The sequence below is a fragment of the Equus caballus genome, chromosome 20, assembly GCF_041296265.1.
Source record: "Equus caballus isolate H_3958 breed thoroughbred chromosome 20, TB-T2T, whole genome shotgun sequence".
Taxonomy (NCBI): Eukaryota; Metazoa; Chordata; class Mammalia; order Perissodactyla; family Equidae; genus Equus; species Equus caballus.
In genome coordinates, this window is record NC_091703.1 from 16,824,263 (window position 1) to 16,848,324 (window position 24,062).

Below are 24,062 nucleotides of genomic sequence, written 5' to 3' on the forward strand. Positions count from 1 at the left end.
TTGAGGCAAAGAATGATGTTGGGTGATTCCAGCTGTGTCTACATGAGGCAAATGTTTTAGGCTGAACCAAACAATATGGCAGAGAAAGAGTGTTTCTTATTGTCTTTTCATGTTCCACAAATCCTGAGTATAAGGAAAGACACAATATGAAAACATTCAAAACAGATGAAATTCAAATCTTTATGAAATCTCTTGGGAGTCAAAATTCAAGTCAGGAAAAAACAGCCGTTCTGGCCCTAGTTTTTCCAGAACCAGAGATATTTGTCGCAGGAAGCTTTGTTATCCTCACTTTTTGCCCAAAATTGGGAATGTTATGGAGAGTAGGGTGAGAAGTAACCTGGTAACAAACCTCTTGTGGGCTCAGGGACTCTCATATTGGCAGCAACTAACGAAGTTAATGTTGTCCTCTGGGTTTCCCTCATTGTTACCAGAGATGGAGATTATTTTCCATGTTTTCATGATGTCAGAGAAGTAATTTGGTCGTAAGCCTCTTCTTACCACAGTGCATAAAGTGTTTTTAAAGTGTTCAATGTGAATATTTAATGTTCTCGTTGGAATAAGTGTACATGTATCCATGTGCCTCAGTCTACATCTTTTCAGCTATTATGATTTCTAATATCTCTCACGTGTGGCCTGATCAAGACTTATTAACAAGTGCTAGCGAAAAGAAGCATTCTTGATGTTCATGAAGCTTTTTAGAAGTTCAAGGCATGTTTCTTCTATCTGCACATGGCCCTTTAAAAATATGCGTATTTCCTGCTTAAGATGTTTTCTTATCAGGAATTAAAGAGCTTCAATGGGAAATGATAATCAAGGTGTTCATGTGACCATGAGAATTGATGGGTACTTGGATTCTACTGCTGAATTTAGGATCAAAATGTGACTCAGGAGAGAACGAAGGGCCAGCAGGGGCTGAGGAGCTGCTCCATATACCGGAGTGCAAGTGGATTTTCCGCAGGTCTCTGCCTTCTCCCTCCATTGCGATAACTGGAGGGAAATAGGGGTTGATTGGCGTTATGGTGGGTGAACCTTCTCTAGGCACCAACGAGAGGAAAATCAATTACTCCTCATCTGATGCTTCTAAAGCCCAATATACCCAACATCCCTCAATTTAAGGCCTATCTGCTCAATTACAATAGTTCAACCATAGCCGACGTGTTCTTTTGTATCCTCTACTTACATATATTGCAATGGGTTATAATTATCTATTTACATTTTAGTCTATTCTACTAGAATATGAACTCAAGAATTCCTTGAGCTCAAGAATTGTGCCTAATTTGCGGTTTTATCCTTAATACGTAGAACTGAGCCTGGTACAAAATAGATGCTCTGAGAATCTTTATTAAATGAATGAATGAGTAGATTCTCATAATGGAAACACTGGAATGTGGGAAATCTATCCCTTAGGATACTTTCAGCTGCAGGTAACAGAAAGGTCAACTCAAAGTATCTTCAGAGTTGATCGACTCAGCAGTCCCTTGATAGCATCAAGGCCTCGAGTCCTTTTCATCTCTCACTCTGCCCTCACGGTGTCAACTTCATCTTGGTTCTCTTCAAGATTGCAGGGTGGCTTCCTCAAGGAAATAAGGCTGCATGATTCTCTGTTTGAGTTTGGAGAGCGAGAAAGTGCCAAGAGCCCTTCCCTTCAGCCTGATTGGGCCTAATCCAGCCATGTGCCCATGCCTCAACCGTTGTCTGACAACTAAGGCCGGGGTTCCTGAATCAATAACTAGCCAGGGGCATGGGATTACCATGACTGATTTAAACTGACCGGGTTCTATGCTGAAACAGAGATCAATTCTCCAATCCTCATAGTTCTTCTAGAAGGGATGAGGGCTGGGATGGAGCTGAGAAATCAACCACAACGTCCACTATCAGGGTACAGGTGACAGCAGAGATTTAGACACATCATTAATTGCTAAATAAAGTGATAGTTGTAGTCACATTTTTCCAATCAGTACTGGTCTTTTTAAAAATAAAAAAAAATATCTACATCAGATGTCTATGCTATATCTTTGCAATGCCAAGTAACGAATGAACAAGTCCAGGGTTTGAAGTTTTGTTGCTATTGTTATTATGGCTGGACACCCAGAAATGAAGTTCTACTGGATTAATAGGTACAGCAGAGCTCAAACCCAAGACAAGTCTCCTGGGAAATGGAGATCCCCTGCTTCTGCTCACCCAACTCCCTCTAGATTTTAAATCTCAGGCAAAGCATACTAGGATAAAGAGGTCAGGGAGCAAGGGCAAGACAGCAAGCCAGGTCTGCCGAGAAAGTGACGCGCAGCTCCAAGCAAAGAGGGGATAGAAATAAACGGAATGAACAGAGCTGGACTGCCCCCAGGATCCAGGCCCTGCCAGGTCTGAGACATGAAACACGAGAGTAAGAAGGAAGAGTTTGGACACCTGCCCTTGGGACACAATAACCCCACTCACTGTTAAATATAGTTCAATGAATGAACCAAACACAACCAAGACTAACAGTTTCTCCTCCATTATGGGGTGGGCACTGAGGTCCTGGAATTAGAAGCTCTCCCTCTCACTACGTCTGGGAGATATTACAGGTTAATGAATACTTACAAGGCACTTGACAGTTTATACTCACAAACACTTTCTCATTTTTCCTCCTCCTTATTCTGTGTGCAGTGACTATCACCTCATTTTACAGATGACGAGACCGAGATATGGGTGAACCCTGATCTATTGACCCGGCAGCACGTGGTTCTTGTGTCACTGGGCTCTGAAGAAGAAAAACATATTATCTAAATTTAGGTAAACATTTAGTATTGGCAAAGGGAGGAAGTGGGCAACAAAGTTCAGCTTGTCTAGAAGATTGCTACTCAAATCATGTTCCCTGGACCAACAGCATCAGTGTCACCCAAGACCTCATTAGAAATGAATTTCAGACCCGACCCCACTTATTTGATCAGAATCTGCATTTGAACAAGTTCCCCAGGAGATTTGAAAGCACATTCAAGTATGGGAAGTACGTGCCTAGAAGGAATGGCACCTGCCTGGGGCATTCGGACTACTGGAGATCAGGATGCGGGAGACGGAGGGGCAGGGTGTACTGCAAGGATAATATGTGGATAAACCTGGAGATTAGGGGATAATAGGATGCTTTCTGGGCAGTCAGTGATGGGAACTAGACAGTCTCACAGCCCAGACTGAGGTCTCATGTATCAGCATCTGCCGCTGTGTCCAGGAAACTTCTCCACTGTCTAGACTAATAAAGCATGCCACGGGAGATGACTCTTGACATATTTTTGTTGGTGCAGAGTTGGCAGGTCAATTAGTCAGGACTATGCTGGTCTGCACCTTTGCTCAGGCAAAGTCTGTTGCCATGATCGAAAAACCCCTTACGAAGTTCAGGTTAAATTCTAGGCAACAGCTAAGGGGATTTTTACATTTTCTCTTTCATCCCTTATATAAAAGGAGAGGCAGGAGTATTTCCTTCTACAGAAGTGGTAACAATGAAGACCTGGCTTCACCATTTCTCAAAGCGAGTTGAGCACACTTACATCTCTTTTCAAGAAAACAAAAGTTATCTCAGCGTGCAAGGCATGCAAAGCGTGCAAGGCTTAATACTAACCATAGAAAGGAAGTCTTCCAAGAAAACTGGATTTTAATCATTGCTCTGTAACGCTGCCAGAGCAATCTGTGGTCAGGGAGGGACTCACCGTATACCAAGGAACCGAAAGCAACAGAGAGTCATCATTTCTGCTCAACTACCTTCTGTGAGTTCACACGACGAATTATGTTTCACTTTTATGCTCCACAAAAACTCTCCGGAAAAGACTGATTTCTAAAAAACAAAATCCCCTCCCCCATAAAAACCTCTTTCACATAAGCAGGCTCTTATTTGAGCTTTTACAATACTCTTTGCCTTTCTGTGCTTTGCCTTGAAATCTTATAAAACCAAGATTTGGTTCTTTTATAATTCACGGCATGTGATGGTTTCGGCCCTTGAATTTTCTTTAGAAAAATAAAGCGATTGCACAGTTCTATTGCATGATGCAGAGAGTTTTTATTTTTCAGTGAAAGCTGAGGATTTAGACTTTTCCTAATAAAGTCAGGTACCTATATGCTGCTGTCTCAGAGCAAAGTCTAACAAAGAAATACAATCAAGTGTCACATTCTTTTAAATTAACTGGTGAGAGAACAGACTAAATCAATAAAAAGTTTGAGTGATAGACTCTGCTTGAAAGAAATACAATTTTATTGCTTTCAAGCACATATAAACCCAAGTTAGGCTAATCAAGCGGTTTCTGATGAAGGTCCTTCACGGACTTGCTTTCAAATAAACAAGGATGAAGTGTAATTATCACACTTCACTGACCAATTAATATTCTTCCATACCACTGCTTTATGATCAACTTACCGGCACCCCTGGTTTATTTTAATTTCACAACAATCTTGCTTCTATAAGAGCAAATTTCTCAAGTTTATTTGCTTAAATCATTTAAAAATTCTCCATTTAATCTTTTTCACGCTGTTAATGTGTTTAATAAAGCATGATTTCGACCTCACCACTTCATAGCCGAGGTCTAGAAGGAACCTGAGCATAGGATGGGTCTGCAGCTAAATGATCTTGCCTCTGATTTGACGATACCCAAGTGTGGCTTAGTGGAGGAATAAATGGAAAGACCTGGGTCCGAGACAAATTATTTACCCTCTCTGATTTTCCTGTTTCGTCGGTTTGGGATTGATGCATGACCCAAAAGATTGTGTAAGGATAAAAAGCGTTTTAAGTATGTGAAATTGCTCTTTAAACAGAAAAGCCTTGTTCAATTATTCGGTATTATTACTATTTCAAAATCGGGACTGCCGAAGCCCAAGTTAATGAGATTTTTTTTCTCATGTATGAAAAGAACTTGTTGAGTCAGATTTTTCCCAGGGTGAATCACTCGTTATGACTAAGGAAGCTTATCGGCAACTTCTCTGCCCTTTTTTAGGCCTCAAAAGTGCTACCTTCTTTACAAAGTATTATCCAGGGGAGTTGGAAAGACAACCTCTCCTTGAGGAACCAAACTAAGGTCTGTCTCCTTCAAAAAGCCTTCTGTGATCGCTCCATCTCAGTCATTTCTCTGCTCTTCTGGTTTACTGGAGGCTGTGATTGGATTAAATTAAATAATTACTGAAAATCCTCTAGGGAAAAGCCCATTTTGCTGGGTGCTAAGGCAGGGAGAGAGGAGGTGGTGGGAACCAACAGTGCGCCTGCCCAGTGCTTGAGGAGTGACAGTCTGTGGAAGGACACACACTGGACAGTCACACCCTGCGAGGTAAGTAGTGGTAAATGCCAAATAGAGATGCAAAATGTCGAGTTTACGGAAAAGGAGAGAGTCATTCTGACTGGGAGTGTCTAGGAAGGCTTCTTAGAGGAGATGGGATTCTAGCAGAGTCTTGAAAAATGTATAGGTCTGGGGAGGAGGTTAAATCTGTGGTGAGATCCAGTGTGGTGAGCCAGCTGGGGGGTTGGGAGAGCATGCGGTAGACCAAGGAAGCTGGGGCATGGGCTGTGCAGTGGGATAGACTGTTGAAGCAGGTGGAAATCTGCACCCCAAAACTGAAGGGTGCAAAATATCACACTTGTTTTCTTGGCTGTAATCAACTTAACCCAGACTCTGAGCCCCTTTGCCACCAAGCAGGTGAGAAATCCCATCTCAGCCACGACTGGCTGCCTTCCCAGTGTCTAAGATTACACAGGAGTGTGGGGCCCACAGAAAATGGAGCAGGGACCCTTATGCCCTACTCAACCAAAGTCACTCTGGGGTCTTCTGTGTCAAAGCCTGAGTGGTCATGTGAATGCTTGCTACTTTCGCTTCAAAATGAGGCATCGTTGCCTTGGCTGGACACCTGACAGTCCAGCCTCTCTGGGCCCACCACACAGGCACGTATTTCTGAGGCCCCTCATCTGCCTGGGATCTTACCTGAGAAGCAGCCAATCCCAGGGCTTCTATTACTTCCCTACTTTGGGGAAGCAACCCCCTTTCCCCTCTTGTTACCTTCAAAGGCAACCCTTTTGCTCCTGTCCTGCCTCAGGGACTCCTAGAATAATTGTATTAGTGAGTTTGAGCTGCTAAAACAAAACGCCATAGACTGGGGGGCTTAAACAACAGACATTTGTTTTCTCACATTCTGGAGGCTGGGAAGGCCAAGATCAAGGTGCAGGCAGATTTGCTTCCTGGTGGGGGCCCTCTTCCTGGCTTGTAGACGGCTACCTTCTTACTATATCTTCACATGTCATTCCTCAGAGTGCTCAGAAAGAAGGAGCTCTCCCGTCTCCTCCCGTTCTTAGGGACATTAATCTCATCATAAGGGTCCCAACAGCATGACCAAATCTAAATCTAATCACCTCTCCAAGGCCCCATCTCCAAATACCATCACCTCAGGGGTTGGCGCTTCAACATATGAATTTTAGGGGGATACCATCAGTCATGACAATAATATATGCAACAAAACTCAGGTTTTTGCAAATGACAGGAGTGTTGTTGTCTCTTCACTGACAGAAATGGTATGGGCCCAGCTCCTTGCTTGAAAAAAGGATGGAAAGGTAGAAATACAAGGAACAAAATTCGAGGTAATATCTCAGGAAATAAATCACCCATGTATTTTACAGCTTTTCTCATATGGCTGTATTTTGCTGTTATTTAGCTCTTTATTTTGATCAATTTTTCAACTCAACCATGTTGTATGTACCTTAAGTCCAATAAGTAGGTTTTATATGTTTTATTCCTCTGTGGCACTTAGCAGAGGTGTATGATCAGAGAAAGCATTTGTGAGTGTTTGCTGAATGACAAGAAATGAATGTTCTCCAAGACTGCCTAGCGTATTACCCAGGGGTAATATGTGGTGAGGAGTCTGTGGTTCTCATGAGTATAACATTCCAACCATTGCCACACACACACGCACACACACACACACCCCTCTAAGGACACATAATAAATAAGGACTTCAAAGTCACAGGAGAGTTTCTTATTTTGTATGCTATTTCCTTTTCAGTATTAGGTGATGGAGAAATTGGTACTTATTACCACTGCAAAGGTTCTAATTTGCTGTATGAGTTTCACACAGGAAACCTGCCCAATAAAAAACTTATCAGAAATTGCAGAAAGACCGTGCTCCCTTGAGGCCACATTTCCAAAGGTTGCTGCTGTTGAGAGCCAGGAGGAAGAATAAACTGAATGTCTTTATCACCACTATCACCAGGCAAAGCTATCAGATCCCCTTCTCTTCCACATAGGCACACACGGATACATAGATGCATATATAGGCTGACTAGAATCCTAAATTGAGGCTGTGTGAAATTCCTATGGCTGCTGTAACATATTACCACAAAGCTGGTGGCTTAAGACAACAGAACTATATTCTCTCATGCTTTTGGAGGCCATAAGTCTGAAATTAGTGTCACTGGGCTAAAATCAAGGTGTCAGCAGGGCCCACTCCTTCCAGAGGCTCTAAGCTCTAGGCTCCATCCCCGGCCTCTTTTAACTTGTGGTGGCTCCAGCATTCCTTGGCTTGTGGCTGCATCCCTCTGATCCTCACTGTCAACATCTTCAAACCTCTCTCTGCTCTGTCTTCACTTTGTCCTCTGCGGGTGTCAAATCTCCTTCTGCCTCACTCTTATAAGGATACACGTGACTGCATTTAGGGCCTATGGGATAATCCAGGATAATCTCTCCATCTCAAGACCCTTAACTTAATCACATCTGCAAAGCCCCTTTTTTTTCCACATAAGGTAACATTCACAGGTTCCATGGATTGGAACATGGATATCTTGTAGAGGCCACTGTTCAGCCTACCGTGGAGATGTTCTTATGACCAACCCTGGAGTGCCCCCATGGTAATTATTAATGAGATTATCCAGCGTGTAGACTATTTGAGCTTTTGCTTTTCTTCTCCATTTTTCTCTGGCCTTCTTTTTTGGTCACATTAGGCCCTAGGACTTGGGAGACGAAACTCAAAGGATTCAATTTAACAATTAACAACTCTGGTGAAGGATTGATGAAGAGTTTCGTTAATTGACTAAAATGAACAGAATATTACCTGAGCTTTGTTTATTCCCTGCCCAATTGAGTTCAGATAATCAAAAATCAATGATATATGTACAATAGAAAACCCAGAGGTAGACCAAAGAAATCTTCTACTTTCTTTGTGCATTTTCTTTGGGTTTTTATACTGCTAGTTTAGCAAATTGCAAATTAATGAGCCTTAGAGAAGGAGATTATGAAATATTGACCTAAGAGGCAGGTTCTGTTTCTGACTATTTACTCTGGCCAGTCACTTAGCTTCACTGTGGGAAGTTTGAAAAATGAAAGGAATGATCATATTTATTTTCTTTACATTGCATTAGGATTCTTTAAAGATAATGGGTGTAATGGATTCAGATTCTTTTTGTACAAAAGGTCTAGAAAATCAAATATGCTAAGTGCTTTTGTGTTTCTAATGAAATATTTAAAACTGGGTTTAAATATTTGTAAATTAATTCATTCATTTATCTGTTTATTCAGCAACTATTTACTCAGTGCCAGCCATGTGTCTGCCACTATTCTGGTTGCTGGGTACCTTCAAAGCCTGAATGTGCCTTGTAGTACTCATAAAGCATAGCTTAAAGATTAGGAGAATCTAATTTAATTAAAGCAAGTTGGTTTGCACTCCTAAGAAGATGGGTGTTAGAGAAATCTGAGTCAATATTAGCCTTTACTTGCTCCTTCGAGTCCCAGGCAGCACTAGCAGCAGCGTGCTGCATATACAAGTGCCTCTCCACTTCCTCCCAGCCTGGCTGCATCAGAAAATAGCTGTACGGCTGCCGTACTCAACCAACCAGGGTGGAGACTGGGAGGCATGCCTTTGGAAGGTTAAAATGTGTGTTTCAACAGCCCCACGTGAAATAAAGATCTGATCAATTAACCAATTGATTAAATCAATGAAAAAGCCAATCAAAATTATCCTAATTCTGGAAATGATTTTTTTACCTAAATAATCCACCTTAACAGTCTAATACGTCAATCAAGTGCATAGTTGAATTATCAAATTATCAGTTTAACTAAACCTATGTGATTTAGTGCTATGTAGATGTGAACTCAAATTCTGTACAGAAGTAGGCTCCCTTTCTTCTGTACCTCCATCATGACCCCACTTCGTACGCTTATAATTTTTATTATAAATAAATATCTATTCTGTTGAGAAACATTTCTTTATTAAAACTCTATTGACGTTTGTCTATATTAGGATGGTTGACTTTCTTAATTGCTTTGGTGTGCACTAAAAACAAGAAGCAAGTGAATGTAACTTAAAAAAAATAAGAGCTAGCAATTGAGAGGAGGGTTAGGGATGACATTTCATCATCCTGGTATTGACAGTGTGTCTGACCCAGAAAACAGGAGTTCTCTCCTTCTGTTTAGAGTGACTAAGTATGTTTTGTCAGGCAAAACTGCCTACTCATTCATTGATTTCTTCTCTTCCTGTTAAAAAAAGATGTGAATATTGTATTTAACTCAAGTATAATTTTTAAGTATCAAGACAAAAATACTAAGGCATCACCTTGGCGTTTGCAAATTCAAACACTCTACTTTTTATCAAGAATTTAACATTATCAAAATTGGGTGAATGGTTTTTACCTATTTGTTCACATGTGTTTAAGAAAACCCTTGGGTCCTTGAGGGTATTATGCTGAGTGAAATTAGTCAGAGGGAGAAAGTCAAATACCGTATGATCTCGCTCACAAGTAGAAGATAAAAACAACAACAAACAAAGGCAATGGAGATTGGATTGGTGTTTACCAGAGTGGAAGTTGGGGGGGAGGGCAAAAGGGGTGATTAGGCTCACATGTGAGGGGAAGGACTATAATTAGTTTTTTGGTGGTGAACATGATGTAATGTACACAGAATTCAAAATATATTACGATGTACATCTGAAAGCTATATAATGTTATAATCCAATGTTACTGTAATTAATAAAAATTAAGAAAAAATTCAAAAAAGAAAACCATTGGATACAAATAAGTATTCACTGGGACACAATTGTCAGTTACCAGCCTTTGACCATCTTCTTTTCCTTCCCCCCAAAATTTCTTTCTCTGAATTATTGGTCCGATGATAGTTTTATTATTTAGCTCAAACACGTTGGATCTAGGCTGTCCAGATGACCTGGCACAGCTGGGAAGGATTATACGCTGCTTTGATGTGACCATGAGGGACAGTGGGGAGGATGCCAAGGGCTCTGTGGTTAAGCAGAAACGAGCAGACACTGGTTCTACCCACTGCTAATGACATGACCAGGGAAACTAGATTTACCCTTTCTGAACTGCCGATTTCTCCACTGTAAAATGTGGGTAGAGATCAGCACAGTGACCACTGAGTTGGTGTAGCGGGTCCAAGGAGAGCATTTCCTAACATGCACAGTAAGTGCTCACTTCGCAGGACTTCTCTGTAGCCTGTTCCTTCAGTCCCAACCAGCCCTCCACAGCCCTCACAGCTGTAAGAAGAATTAAATAGAAGTGGGCCTTGTGTTGGGCAGAAACCCTTTTTCTATCAGTTCTACAGTTTGTCTCTTGTTAATGCATGTGGGTTAATGTAGTGCAGGTTTTGACCTTTTCCTCTTGACTGTGAATTCCTTAAGGGAATGGATTTTGTCATGCTCATTGCTGTCTGGCCACCGTCTTACAATTTATAGTTGTTTCATAAGTGTATGTTAAAATGAAATGGAAAAAAGAGGATATAGAACCCACCAGAAGGTTGTTTTTCTTCCGAATATGAGTAGAGATGAATTTATGCATTCACGCATGCATCAAGCCATATTGAGTACTTTTTATGTGAAAGGCCCCCAAGCCCCTCTTACTGGCTACAACACACTTCAAATATATAGAAACCTCCTGTTGAGCCCATGAGGAAAAAGAAACATAGCGTGTTGAATGACTATCTAAGATAATTCCGCTCCTTAAATGCCTTTTCCCTGCAAAACACTATCTATCTATATATGTGCATTTTCTTACCAGGACTCTCTCTCCCACTTGGGGAATGAGGAAAAGCCCCAGTCAGCTTCAGGTGGGATTTTCATTGTTTTGAAAAACTCATTCCTAACTTTCATTGCCTTGAGGAACTCAGGAAATTCCTCTGTTGTTTGTGTTACTCTGTTTACCACATGTCTTTACTGTCTTCTCTGAAATCTTGCTTTGAATCCCTCAATGGTCTGTTTACGCCAGACTGTCTTTGCATTGGGTCCTCTGAGAGAGTAACTTACTTGCTGGCGAAACTGCCCTTTGTCCCAAATGATAAATAGTGGTAGTAATAATAACAGCAACAATAATATGGCTCACACTTACACAGCACTTACTATGCACTAGGTGTTATTTGAATCGCTTTGCACTTCATAACTCACGTTCACCCCCGGAGGTGGGTACTATTATTCCCATTTTGCAGATGAGAAAATTGAGGTTAAGTAACTTGCTCAAAGCCCCACATCTTATAAGCAGTGGAGCTGGAATTTGAATCCAGGCAGTCTATCAGAATCAGTGCCTGTAACCAGCATGCTCTACTGTCATAGAGTACAATGAACACAGTGGATTGGCAACATTCAGAGCTTAATCTATATGCAGACAGGGCCTGCATATGCCAGTGGAGAAGCCCCTTGGACAGTACCAGGACTCTGTGAGCATCATCTAGTTCATCTATAAACCTGGAGGGAGTCCACATTTCTGCTGTACTGCCATGGTGCCTAGCATCAGCACTGTATTCAAGCACAGCCCGAGATACGGCTGTGTATATGTATGTCTGTATAGATGCTCAGTGAGTACTTGCAAAACGCAAAGACGTTATTAAATACAAAAGGGAGACAGCAACACCTTCATAGCTGTAACCAGTGGACCTCCGTCTTATGAGATGAGGAATTATTTTATAATGTCAATGTTGTTTTTCTTTATATCATTGTATGCAACGTAATATGGTGACATTTTCAAAGTGAGTTCAAGTCTTTGCTGCACAAAGCATATTACCCAGGACCCCTTTATTTACACCGGATTATTGTAGTTTAAGTTGGCTGCTGTCATAGTTTGATGCTCAGCCACTTGCAGTCTCAGTTAGCCAATATCAACTAAGAAGTTTGGAGTCAAAAAGGAGATTCTCGTTTCCAATGTGTATGCGATATAGTGATTTGGTGTGGGAGTGTCAATCTGATTACTTCAATATCTGTTACCTAAATATCTCAAAAAGAAATAGAGTCTGCTTCAATCTTATCTTGTAGACTGTTATAAAACCAAATGAGATCCTGTCGGTAAACTGCTTTGAGCTCTTTGGTAGAAGATACATTATAAACAGTGTGTCTTCTTATTACACATAATAACTTGTTGCTGGTAAAGAGCTCAAAATTACCTTATATGGAATGCAATTTGGAAATTAATGTCAGTCTCCTTTGTACTTATTTTTTGAAATGGCAAATTTTCTAAAATAAGAAATGGAAAGTTCCAGGGACAAGTATAGACTGTTAGAATAAAGTTTTCCTTTACTTAAAATTCTTCCCAAAACTAAACAAACAAAACCAACTGTGTGTGTGTGATCCTCATGGAAGAAATTGGGTCCATTGATTTCAGGAAATTTTCAATCACTATACAATCAGAGAAGGAGGGGGTTGTTACTGTTATCTTGTGGGGTTACGGTTTCTGAACTACTCACTATATTGCATTTCTATCACACACATTAATATGTACCCTGAGGTTCTTGCTGTATTTGCAAAACAAACTGATGAGCAAGCCAATAGTCAATATAATCTGAGTGACAATAATGTCAAAAATGTGTCATAACTTTCTAACCATATCAGATCCTGGCATATTGGGAATTGGCAAAGACCAATTCTGAGCCCGCTGGGTCAGTCACTGGGATCCAAGGTTGTCTGCCACCCTGGAGGCAACGTCATGAGCAGGCAGCATGATTGCTGTGGCCATTTCAACTGGCTTCCATGCCTCCTTGCTTGGGCAGAGACTTTCACTGCTAGGCAACTTACAGGAACCAGACAAACTCTGGCTAGATATTTTGGGCAAACAGAAGCAACTGTACAGGTTAGTATTATAATTATTCCCTTTATATGGCTGGATAAAACCTGGGACCAGAACTTTGTTCAATAGAAATAAGTTATTCTTTCCAGGATTTTCTAAATTTGTGTCTCAGTCGATTTCATTAAAACGAGCAAAGTCACTCAACAGGACAGATACGGAAGTGTAGTCTGACATGAATGGAAAACTACTCTCGGTGCTGTCTGATGGATGTTGATAAGACCAATGAGGCAATCCAAGGTAAGCCAAAGGTCTGTGTGTCCAGATGAGGTGAGGGGAGGTGCCCCACACAAGCTCATGGTAGTGCAGGACTTGAGGGGAAGCCTGGCCAACAGGAAGAGTCATTCTTGTCCATTTCACAACTCGACCATGGGTATAAAGGGTCTGGGTGGGGATGGCCCTGAAGAAGCCTGAATTTCCTCTGCTTTGGAGCAAAAGTGGGCTCTTTCCTTTGAATTCTAAGGCTAAAAAAAAAAAGACCTTAACCACACCATTCAAAGTATTTCACCTCGTAGAATAAATGCGTCTGGTTGAACCATGTGAAATTGTCACTTAACTGTGACCTTAAAAACTTCATATCACTCAAACTAACGTTCCTGTTGAGTGTTGTTGTTTAATCATATTGGTATTATTGATTTATATATTGTATCAATGAAAGAAATAGAAACCGGTAAATGTAAATACATCAGTTAATGATATTTCTGACTCAAGAGAATGATCCCATCAGTTGTTATCTCAAGTCAGACAAAGCCCTGTAAAGAGCCTAAAATTCAACTGAATATAATTTTAAGTACCTTTAAGCATTGCATGGTCCTAAAAATATAAAAGAATGCACGAATTCATCAAGTTCCAAGATCTTTAAAATGACATTTCTGGGGCCGGCTCCGTGGCTGAGTGGTTAAGTTCGCGTGCTCCGCTGCGGCAGCCCAGGGTTCGGATCCTGGGCACGGACATGGCACCACTCATCAGGCCACGTTGAGGCGGCATCCCACATCCCACAACTGGAAGGACCTGCAACTAAGATATACAACTGTGTACGGGCGGGTTTGGGGAGATAAAGTAGAAAAAAAAAAAAGATTGGCAATGGTTGTTAGCCCAGGGGCCAATCCTTAAAAAGAAAAGAAAAAAGGAAGATTGGCAACAGTTGTTAGCCCAGGTGCCAATCTTTAAAAAAAAAAACGACATTTCTTAGGATCCCATCAACTTCAAAGGTGTAGAGAGTGAGAAGGAGAATATGTTTATGGTCTTAGGGACTTACTCACCTGAGTGGAAGCTGCAGGCTCCTACCGGTAGATAAAAGGAACAGGTCATGTGTTTAATTTGAGTCCAGTTGAGGAGGTGATCCCTCCCCTCTTGAACTTAAGGGACCATTGACAAAACAACTGTAAATAGACTAAGCGCCCCACCTTGGAGACACAAATGAGAATCCAGGCAGCTTCCCATGTAAATCTCTCTTAGTAGATATTATCAGTTGCAACAAAACAGGCTGCAAGTGGCCTGAGACCCTTCCAGTTATGATGATGAACATGTGGGCACATTTCAAAGGACTCTAGAGCTAATCCCAGGAGGTTTCAGTTCTCTTTCAGCTGTTGCTTCCAACACCTGGAGGGCACTTGCTGTCATCACCGATGATCACTTCTATTCCAAGTCCTTTCTGTGCAAAAGGGTGGGCTGCCAGGCCAACATTGCACTCTCACCAACTAGCCATACTGGACAGGAGACTGTGGCTACAAAGATTCTGGAGGAAGACCACCTCGGCCCCAGTGGTGTGTGTCCTATGAAATTCTCTTGACCATGCTCCAGGATACACGCATCTTGTTGCAAGTCAGCCCTACACTCCTTCCAGAGACCCTTGGATAACAAGCCACAACCACATCCAAATTGCCTTGAAAACTAGATGATATGAGTATTCCAAAATATTCAAAAACCAAACAATCTGGCCCTTGTTATAAATAGACTTTATTATTCTCCAGTTGGGGAGGTAAACTGACATAAATGCCACCATTAAGAGGTTGACAAACTGTACTAAAAATGTACTATGTACTTTGAACATTTTTTTGTAATCTGTGAGGTCAATATCAACTTGTTTTATGATATCCTACATTTCAGATATTGACATTGAAAATAGATGAAAAATAACTTTATCAAAGTTTTTTCATTGTTCCTTTAGAAAAAAAAAGATGGGGCTGACTTCTGCAAATTTTGGATACCGTGATGACCTCAGAAAACCTAGAGGACCTTCCACAACCTTGTGGCAGCTTCAGACTAAGAGGTAAAGTGATGTGCCCACATGACTGAACCAAGACCACAACCACGTGTTGATGGACTGTGCGGGGAGTCAGAACCCACAAGCTCAGGGCTATTAGCATGAACTGGAAAATCACCAGGCTAATACCGATTATAGAGGATGTAAGCCTTGGTGACAGCTGTAGTTTGCTGCTCCCTAAGAGAAAGGTCCTCCTTCCCTTCTTCTCCCCTTGACCACTTCCCTCAAGCGTCTCTTAAAGTGATAGTGAATAATTATAATCCTTGGAAAGGTATGATCATAGCTTCATGACCACACAGATATAAATGTGTAGATTCATATACCCTGGGACAGGGTGGTGAGGGAAACCAGCCCCACCATAATCAAAATAACTTGATAACACATACCATCTATTTTAAACATTTAAAACACAATTAACAAAAATATTCCTGGGGCTGGCCCAGTGGTGTAGTGGTTAAGTTCACATGCTCTGCTTCAACGGCCCGGGGTTCGCAGGTTCACATCCCAGGCGCAGACCTAGCCCTGCTCATCAAGCCATCCTGTGGTGGCATCCCACATACAAAACAGAGGAAGATTGGCACACATGTTAGCTCTGCAACAGTTTCCAGAAATGTGGTGGGGGGGCGACAGGGGTCTTAAGTTGTACTCAAAACAGAAGAGCTGTAAAAACAATGTGTTAAAAATTCAGATGAAGGGGACCGGCCTAGTGGCGCAGCAGTTAAGTTCACACGTTCTGCTTCAGCAGCCCAGGGTTTGCCAGTTTGGATCCCGGGTGCAGACATGGCACTGCTTGGCACGCCATGCTGTGGTAGGCATCCCGCGTATAAAGTAGAGGAAGATGGGCACAGACGTTAGCTCAGGGCCAATCTTCCTCAGCAAAAAGAGGAGGATTGGCAGCAGATGTTAGCTCAGGGATAATCTTCCTTTAAAAATAAATAAATAAATAAATAATAATAAAAATAAATAGAAATTTAAAAGAAGTTAAAAAAAAATTTCAGATGAAGTTGTGACCTGGCTCCTAGCTGATGGATGCCCCCTTCTTTTCTTCCTACATGCAGACATCTTTCAGGGAAAGGCCATATTTTTTTTTAAATTCTCTAGTAGTAATAGGAGTGTTTGCTAACAGAGATCTTTAAAAGACCTTAAAACCTTACTTAATGTGTTCATAAATCCAAAGCATGAAGATGTGAACAAAAGTGGCATGGAGAACTGATTCCAGCTACTCTTATCTTTTCATCTCTTATGTCAACATACTCTGGGGCTGGCCCTGTGGTGGAGTGGTTGAGTTCTCGAGCTCCACTTCGGCAGCCTGGGGTTCACTGGTTTGGATCCTGGGCATGGACCCAGCACTGCTCATCAAGCCATGCTGTGGTGGCATCCCACATAGAAGAACTAGAATGACCTACAACTGGGATATACAACTACGTACTGGGGCTTTGGGGAGGAAAAAAAAGGAGGAAGATTGGCAACAGATGTTAGCTCAGGGCCAAACTTCTTCATCAAGAAAAGCATACATAAAAAAAAACCCATCTTTGTTGTTGCATTTACATTACAAATTGAAAGAAAGTTTATCTCAGACAGGCTGCAAAGGTTTTTAAGTAGCAAGAGTGAGGACAAAGGGCAAAGTCAAGGAGTCAAGTTACTTATTACAACATTCATTCACTCATTCATTCAAGTTTTACAGATTGTCTTATGTGGGCCAGACCCTGTGCCCAGCACCATAGTTATAAAGCTTAGTAGAGTGAGATAAAGAGAAGTTAAAATAAGTACTAAATGACAAGGGAAATAATGGAAAGATATATGAGATATGAGAGCATACAGAGAAAAGATTGCTTAATTCTACTTGGGAGAAATTACTCAGAGAAGATCTCTGGGTACTTCAGCTGGTTTTAAAGAATGAGAATTTTTTTCCGTTGGGTTTTAGAGGGAAGGAAGGAAGAGATTCTAGGCAGAGACAAGCACGTGCTCGAGAGCACAGAGACGTGATTCAGCATGGCCCTGTGAAATCTCAACTATCGCTGGAGTAGAGTTGGCAAAGGAGAAAGCAGCAGGAGAAAAGGCTGAAATTTTAGTTAATATCTGATCTTAGATCAAAGTTATTTTAGAAGCAATGGAAGCTGTGGAAGGTTTTCAAGTAGGGCATGCTCTGGTCAGATTTTCATTCAGACAGATGGGTCTGGTGACCGTCGGGGAGGCTGGATTAGAAGGGGAAGGAGCAGAGGGGCAACCAGCAATAGTCCGTGTGAAAGAGACTGAGGCCTAAGCTAAGCCTAGGGCAGTGGGCATGGGGAGAATATACATTCAATAAATATTTGAGAGGTAGCATCCGCAGGCTTTCTAACAACAGATAGCTAATGCAGTCAGCCAGGCAGAAAGTCAGGGTGGCCTGCCAGAGTTTCAGTTGGTGGCTTGTCCTCATGGTGGTGTGCTAGACTAGTGCTTCTCACACAGTTGTGGCGAAGAGCTTTTCCTTTTCTATTTCCAACATGTGAAAAACAATTTGTGATCCCACTCATCACCCATGACTAATACGTGGTTGTGCCATATGCAACTCACCATGGGATTTCATCAGTACTCAGACTGGTTACACTCTGTTCAATGAGAGGAATCCACTAATCACACTGTTAGATGTAATAGCAGCGCCAAATTGTTGTACAAGCTTCTTAATGCTTACTCTCAAATTTCTCTACTTCTCTTCTTGTCGACCAGTAATAAATTATTCATGAATCAGTTCATGGACTACACTTTGAGTAGCTAGATTATAATCAAAAAATTTTAAATAGTTCCCAAATCTCAGCAGCTTAACACAAGGGAAGTATGCTCCCCACTCGCTGCCCACTTAACTGCCTGAGGTGGATGCTCCTGGTTGGTGGATGGTTCTCCACCTGGTGACTCAGGGGCACAGACTCCCACCGTGTTTTGGTCCACCATCCTCTAGGGCCTCTTCTTAGACTAGACCTATCTGGAAAAAAGGAAAGAAGATGGATGGGAACACCTAATTCTTAAAAACTGTGGCCCAGAATGGCACATATCACTTCCACTCACACTCCATGGCTAGAACTCAGTTCCATAGCCCCAGCTAACTGCAAGGAAGGCTGGGAAGTGTAGTCCAGTGGTATACCCAGGAAGAAGAGGAAGTGGATTTGGGGGGAACAGCCTGAAGATTCTGCCACGTGACTACTCCAGATGATACTCAAAATGACCGCTAACAAACCACTTAACTCCTTCCACAGAAGTGTTCAGCCTGGGACTGCGGTGAGGCCAAAGTTGTGCTACTCAGGGGAGCTCAAGGCTTCCTCACATTCTGAGCTTCAGTGTATCTTACAGCTTCGTTTGAATTATGGACAGTTCAGATACAAGCAAAGGCACATCTATACTTGTGCACAAGGCACAAGTGCATGATTAATTAGATGTGCAGGGGGCACCACCTGCATATGCATGGCAGCTCACAGGTAAAATCTACCGGTTCTCACTGTGTAAGGCTGAATGCTTTTTATACAAGCGCATAGATGCACAATCTTTTATATCTATATATATATGGCTTTTACTTCTTGCCTTCATTTGGCCATCCTACAAGTCAAAAGCATACCTTTTAGCACGGGTCAAGTTGATTGCTCTTTCGGGACAGACTAGGGGCTTCAGGAGAGGAGCAAGACCATTTCACTGCAGCAAAAGCAGAGCCTCTTAAAATGTCCCATGTGATTTTAGACTTATTTGTCCTACACGCATTCACTGACTAGATAGCCTCTTGGCTCATTAGTTTTAAGTGCTACAGCTAAATCATTCATGTTTCACAGAAAATTTAATATGTCATTTAAAATGTCACCAAAAGAAAGAAATGTAAAAATATCACCACTGCTCTTTGAGTCCTCTTTATTCTTTTTCCCAATTCAACAACTAGTTTCCTTTGTTCCTTTCCCATTTTCTCTGCAATTGCCTAAAAAATGGAATCAAGGCAAACATATCTTCTGGGTCACCGGGTTAAATTCCAGACACACAAAGAAAATGCCACCTGCTCCCCTCAGAAACCACATCCTTGTGCCCGTATGTGACAAGCCATCAGATACTCCTGTGTGATTGCTAAGAAGATGGCCGTCTTCTTTGGAGGTGCGGGGTTGGAGTCCCTATGCCAGCTTCTCCATCTGCGAGCTCTGTGACCCGGGCCAGTCACTGCATCTCAGCCCCGGTTCCCTCTTCTGTGAGATCTGGGCACCCTCTCGGGGTTGTTGTTTTCAGTAACACATAAAGCCCTTCAGACAGAGCCCGGCATGTAGCGAGCACGCAACGAAAGGCAGCACTCCTACGGTGGTGGCGAGTCACACCCACACGGACTTTGGAGGCCAAGCCCCACTTCGCAATCTTTAAGCAGCAAAGGGACACTGCCACTCCCTGTGTTCCAGCTGCTGTTCTGTGAGAGAGAAGCCAGAAAGCCGAACATGGTTACTCCCTTGCTGTATGGCAGGGTGTATTCATTTCCTGCGCCTGCTGTAACAAAACACCAGAGACTAGGTGGCTTATAACAACGGAAATGTCTTCTCTTACAATTCTGGAAGCTAGAAGTCTGAAATCAAGGGGTTGGTAGAGCTGGTACCTACCAGAGGCCCTGAGAGAGGATCTGTTTCATGCTTCTCTCCCTCCTTCTGGTGGTTGCTGGCAATCCTTGGCATGTCTTGGTTTATAGGTGCATCACTCCAATCTCTGTCTCCATCGCCACACAACGTTCTCCCCTGTGTGTCTCTGTCTCTGTTTTCTCTTCTCTTAAGGACACTGGTCAACCGGATTAGGGCCCACCCAATGCAGTATCAGCTCAACCTGATTACATCTGCAAAGACCCCTTTTCCAAATAAGGTTTCATCCACAGGTTCTGGGGGTTAGGACTTCAATGTATTCTGGGGGGGGGGGGGGGCATCATTCAAACCATAGGATGGCAAAGCAATAGTCATTGTTTCTGTTTAGTGTTCGATTTCCTCCAGTGCCCTGGAATACCTTCCACCGTTTGCCTTGGCAAAGGCATAGCAGGGAAGAGAGAGCATTTCCCATACAAAACCTGAGGTCCGTTCACCTACACTAAACAGCACTTGGGCCAGTTCCTCTGAAAGCAGAGCAATGCCTGGCAGGTTCTTGGATGAGAGCTTGTCTCCCTCTTTTTCCTTGACAAGTTCCAAAGAGGGGGAGATAGTGTTGTCCACCAGTCATCTGTATATCTTTTTATGATCCTCTGTCTTGACTGACAGCATGAAAACCAAAGAGGATGTTGAAATCCCTAACTATCCCTGAGGGATAGTGGCATGGGCACATGGAAACTGTCCCCATGAAAATATCTGCCCCATTCAGGTAGGGAGAGATTCAAGGGCTTCATCAAATGGTATCTTTATTAAAACTTGCTCGACTCTCTGAGTTAACACTCTAGCTTTAGATCAGAATGGATAAGACTTCTTGGTTATGCTTGTCAACATCCAAAGGTTGGTATACCTTGCCACACCTCAATTCTTTTACTTTCTTTTTGATCTGTTAAACTCTTCTGTGTCTGTCATTAGCAATAACATTTGGAAAGAAAGACATACAAGGCATTAAAAATATCAAATTATTTGCATGCATAATTAAAATCTTTTAAAAAATCATTGAAAATAGAATTGCTTTGAGAAAAGTTTTCAATTCTGAATTGTGAGCACATTACAAGATCTTGGGATGAAGACCAGGGGCCTGTAGCAGCTGTTCAAATTTTATCAAGATCAGCAATGACCCAAAAGCTCATGGTAGTAACCCTCACTGACAAGTTCTCTTAAAAATACATGAAAATAAGGGGACTCACCTCCCCAAATTCATCTTGAGCACCATTTTAACTGTTGTTAAAATGACTTTTATCTTACAGATAATCAAAAGAAAGTAGACCATGGTGTCTGCATTACTGGCATGTTGAATATAATTATTCAGCCTTTCTTTATAATTATAAGAAAAGAATAAAAGGCATACAGCACACAATTCTTTGGAAGCAGTAATGCGCTCCTATTTCCCATAAATATTTGATTGGATTCTTTTAAATTGCTCAGAACATTCAAGAGGGGTTACTTTCACATCAAAATACTTGGACCAAATGAAGGCACAATCAATACTAATTTTTAAGCCCAGTTCAACAACAATATCCGATCTAAGGCACAACTGTGAAGTCAGCCTGCAAAAGATTAAAGCTGGTAGGCAGTACAGCTGCAGGTCAATCCTGCTTCAAAGGTAAGACTGAAAGTCCAAAAGACCAAGAGCCTTTGAAGTCTAGTAGATTAAAGGTCTTGAAGTAGCTACAGTATAAAAAACGGTCAGAGCCATAGCTTTGGTTGAGACTTGTTAAGTATGACTAGAGCTAAGAGTTGAGTTTTGATGTTGCTCCACTGTCCTAGTTCGTTCAGGCTGCTATAACAAAAATACCACAGACTAAGTGGATTATAAACAACAGAAATTTATTTCTCACAGTTCTGGAGGCTGAGAAGTCCAAGATCAAGCTGCTGGCAGATTCAGTGTCTGATGAGGGCTCACATCCTGGTTCATAGACATCTTTTCCTGCATCCTCACACGGCAGAAGAAACAAGGGAAGTCTCCGGGATGTCTTTTATAAGGGCATTAATTTCATCCATGTGGGCTCCACCCTCATGACCTAAATACTTCCCAAAGGCCCCATCACATTGGGGGTTAAGATCTTTAAGATATGAATTTGGGGGGGACATATTCAGTCCATAACATGTCCCAAGCATATTCCAAGAAGTTTCTTAACTTAGTTTTCTCTAACGGTCAGAGATCTTTAAGATAATATCAATATGGCTGACACATAAAAGTAGGTACCAACGTGGATTAGATCAAGCAAGGAAATTTTTATGTCAATTGAAAATATAACATTTTAGCTTTTCTTAGATCACTAGATATATTGTTATGTATTTATGCCAAAATGAAATGTCCAAAGGAAAAATATCAAATCCATGTTATATTAGTTACACAGGAAGCCGGATTATTATTCTTGTTGTATTTGTATAATGAAACTTACCAAAAAGATGAAACCATGACTTTTGTAAGAACAAATAATAAAACATCTAAAAGCACAGAATGTCTTTCCTTTTAAAAATATTGTTCTAAATTAGAAGACTAGAACTGTTGTCTTAAAACTGAATTGCTTCCTCTTTTAGTCCAACATATTGCTGAAATTTATGGCTTTATCCTAAAGTAGACTTGACTAAAATTTAGCGTGTAGAGAAAGTATAAAGATTTTTCAATAAGCATTTAAAATCTCATCACTGAGAAATTTCTGAAGCAGATATTTTGTTATAGTTAGCTAGTTCAATGATAGCTAATAAGGGAGAAGCATTCCAAGGTGAGTTTTAGATGATATCTTAAATTGACTTCAAGCTAACATGTGATACATAAGGATGAATTTTTTCCATTTATTTTATTCACCATGAGAATATTTTCCATTACAGTGGTGGGAAGAGTGGAAGAATATCTTTCTTTGGCAGGCATAAAATGCCAGATAGTATCGTCAGTCAAAACTTGTTGTGGTACAAGTATTCAGATCACAGAAACATACTGTGTGGTCATTTCTATTTTTATTTTCGATATTGTAAATGGAAAATAACAGAGTAGATGGTCATCTCTCTGGCCTCCACCCTCACAGATGTTCTGCCAGATGTCTGAGAAAGCACATGGTGAATGTGTTACCTAGGGGATGGCATCTTTCAGACATTCAGGCCCTGGGTCTCTGGAGCATGGGACAAAGGATCTGATCACATGGTGATCATATTTCAACCAGTGGATGCTGGGAGTGTCCCAGCTAGAGGTCTTGTGAATTGCCATACCAGATGGCGCATGTCACAGTCTCCAACCAGGACTGAGTTTTATTGCTGGCAAATGCAAAATAGTGATTGATATGATAATAGCTGACAAGAAGCTTTCCCCCTTATTTCAGCCACTGCTCATTTCAGGATCCATAAATATTAATTTCCCTAAGTAAATTGGGAATCGCTGGTTATGGGTGGCAGCAACAATGATAGAAAGAATTTTGTTGACTCCTTTGGGTCCTGGTAAGGAAATCCAATAAGAGCACACTCTTCCTGTGGCCTGCAAGTTGATTAGGTCTCAGTCTACCTGAAGAAGCAAAACTCTCCATGCTGATTTCTGTCTTACTACTGCTCCTAAACGAACATAAAGTTAATGAAGTCTTGTGTTATGACAATTATTGCTTGGAAAGTACTAGCCTGATTTGATGAGGGTAGGAGGATGGATGGGAGTGATCCTAACACGAAACCAGGGGTTTATTTATGAACCACTTAGACTGTGCCTGTGTCACTAAAGACAAATTTTCTCATTTTGGAGATAGAGCCAGGAGTAGGTTCATTTTCGGCTAAGCTGCTAAGGTTATACTCAGCAAGGCGGCTTGTGCTCACCAGTTACAAGTGAAACACAAGCAAACTTGAATGCCACCTCCCATTGGATTGCAAACAAGAGTGGAAGAAGGATTCTGTTTCTCACCACTCTGCAGGGCTCACTGAGCATGCAGAGGGTGGGGAAAGGGACATGTCCTCAGAGCCTGCAGGCACATCTCAGGGATCACGCAGCACTCCTGCAACAGGTCTTGGCAGGTGCCTCGAAGCAGCTCAGCCTGGGTGACTGCTCTATCGCCTCAGTCTGACCCAGAGAGAGAGGGCCACCAGGTTCTCCCTATTTAGGGAGTCATCTGTCACTGAGAATCCCCAGGCACAATCAACCCACCAG

At 41.7% G+C, this 24,062-nt stretch overlaps 1 long non-coding RNA gene across 1 annotated transcript; it reads left to right on the forward strand.

Annotated features, from left to right (window-relative positions):
- Window positions 1-4,954: 4,954 nt before the first annotated feature.
- Window positions 4,955-22,393, forward strand: LOC138919364 (uncharacterized). The gene is made up of 3 exons (XR_011429522.1): window positions 4,955-5,282; window positions 15,216-15,317; window positions 21,777-22,393. It is a non-coding gene; the product is annotated as an uncharacterized lncRNA (long non-coding RNA).
- The last annotated feature ends 1,669 nt before the right edge of the window (window positions 22,394-24,062 follow it).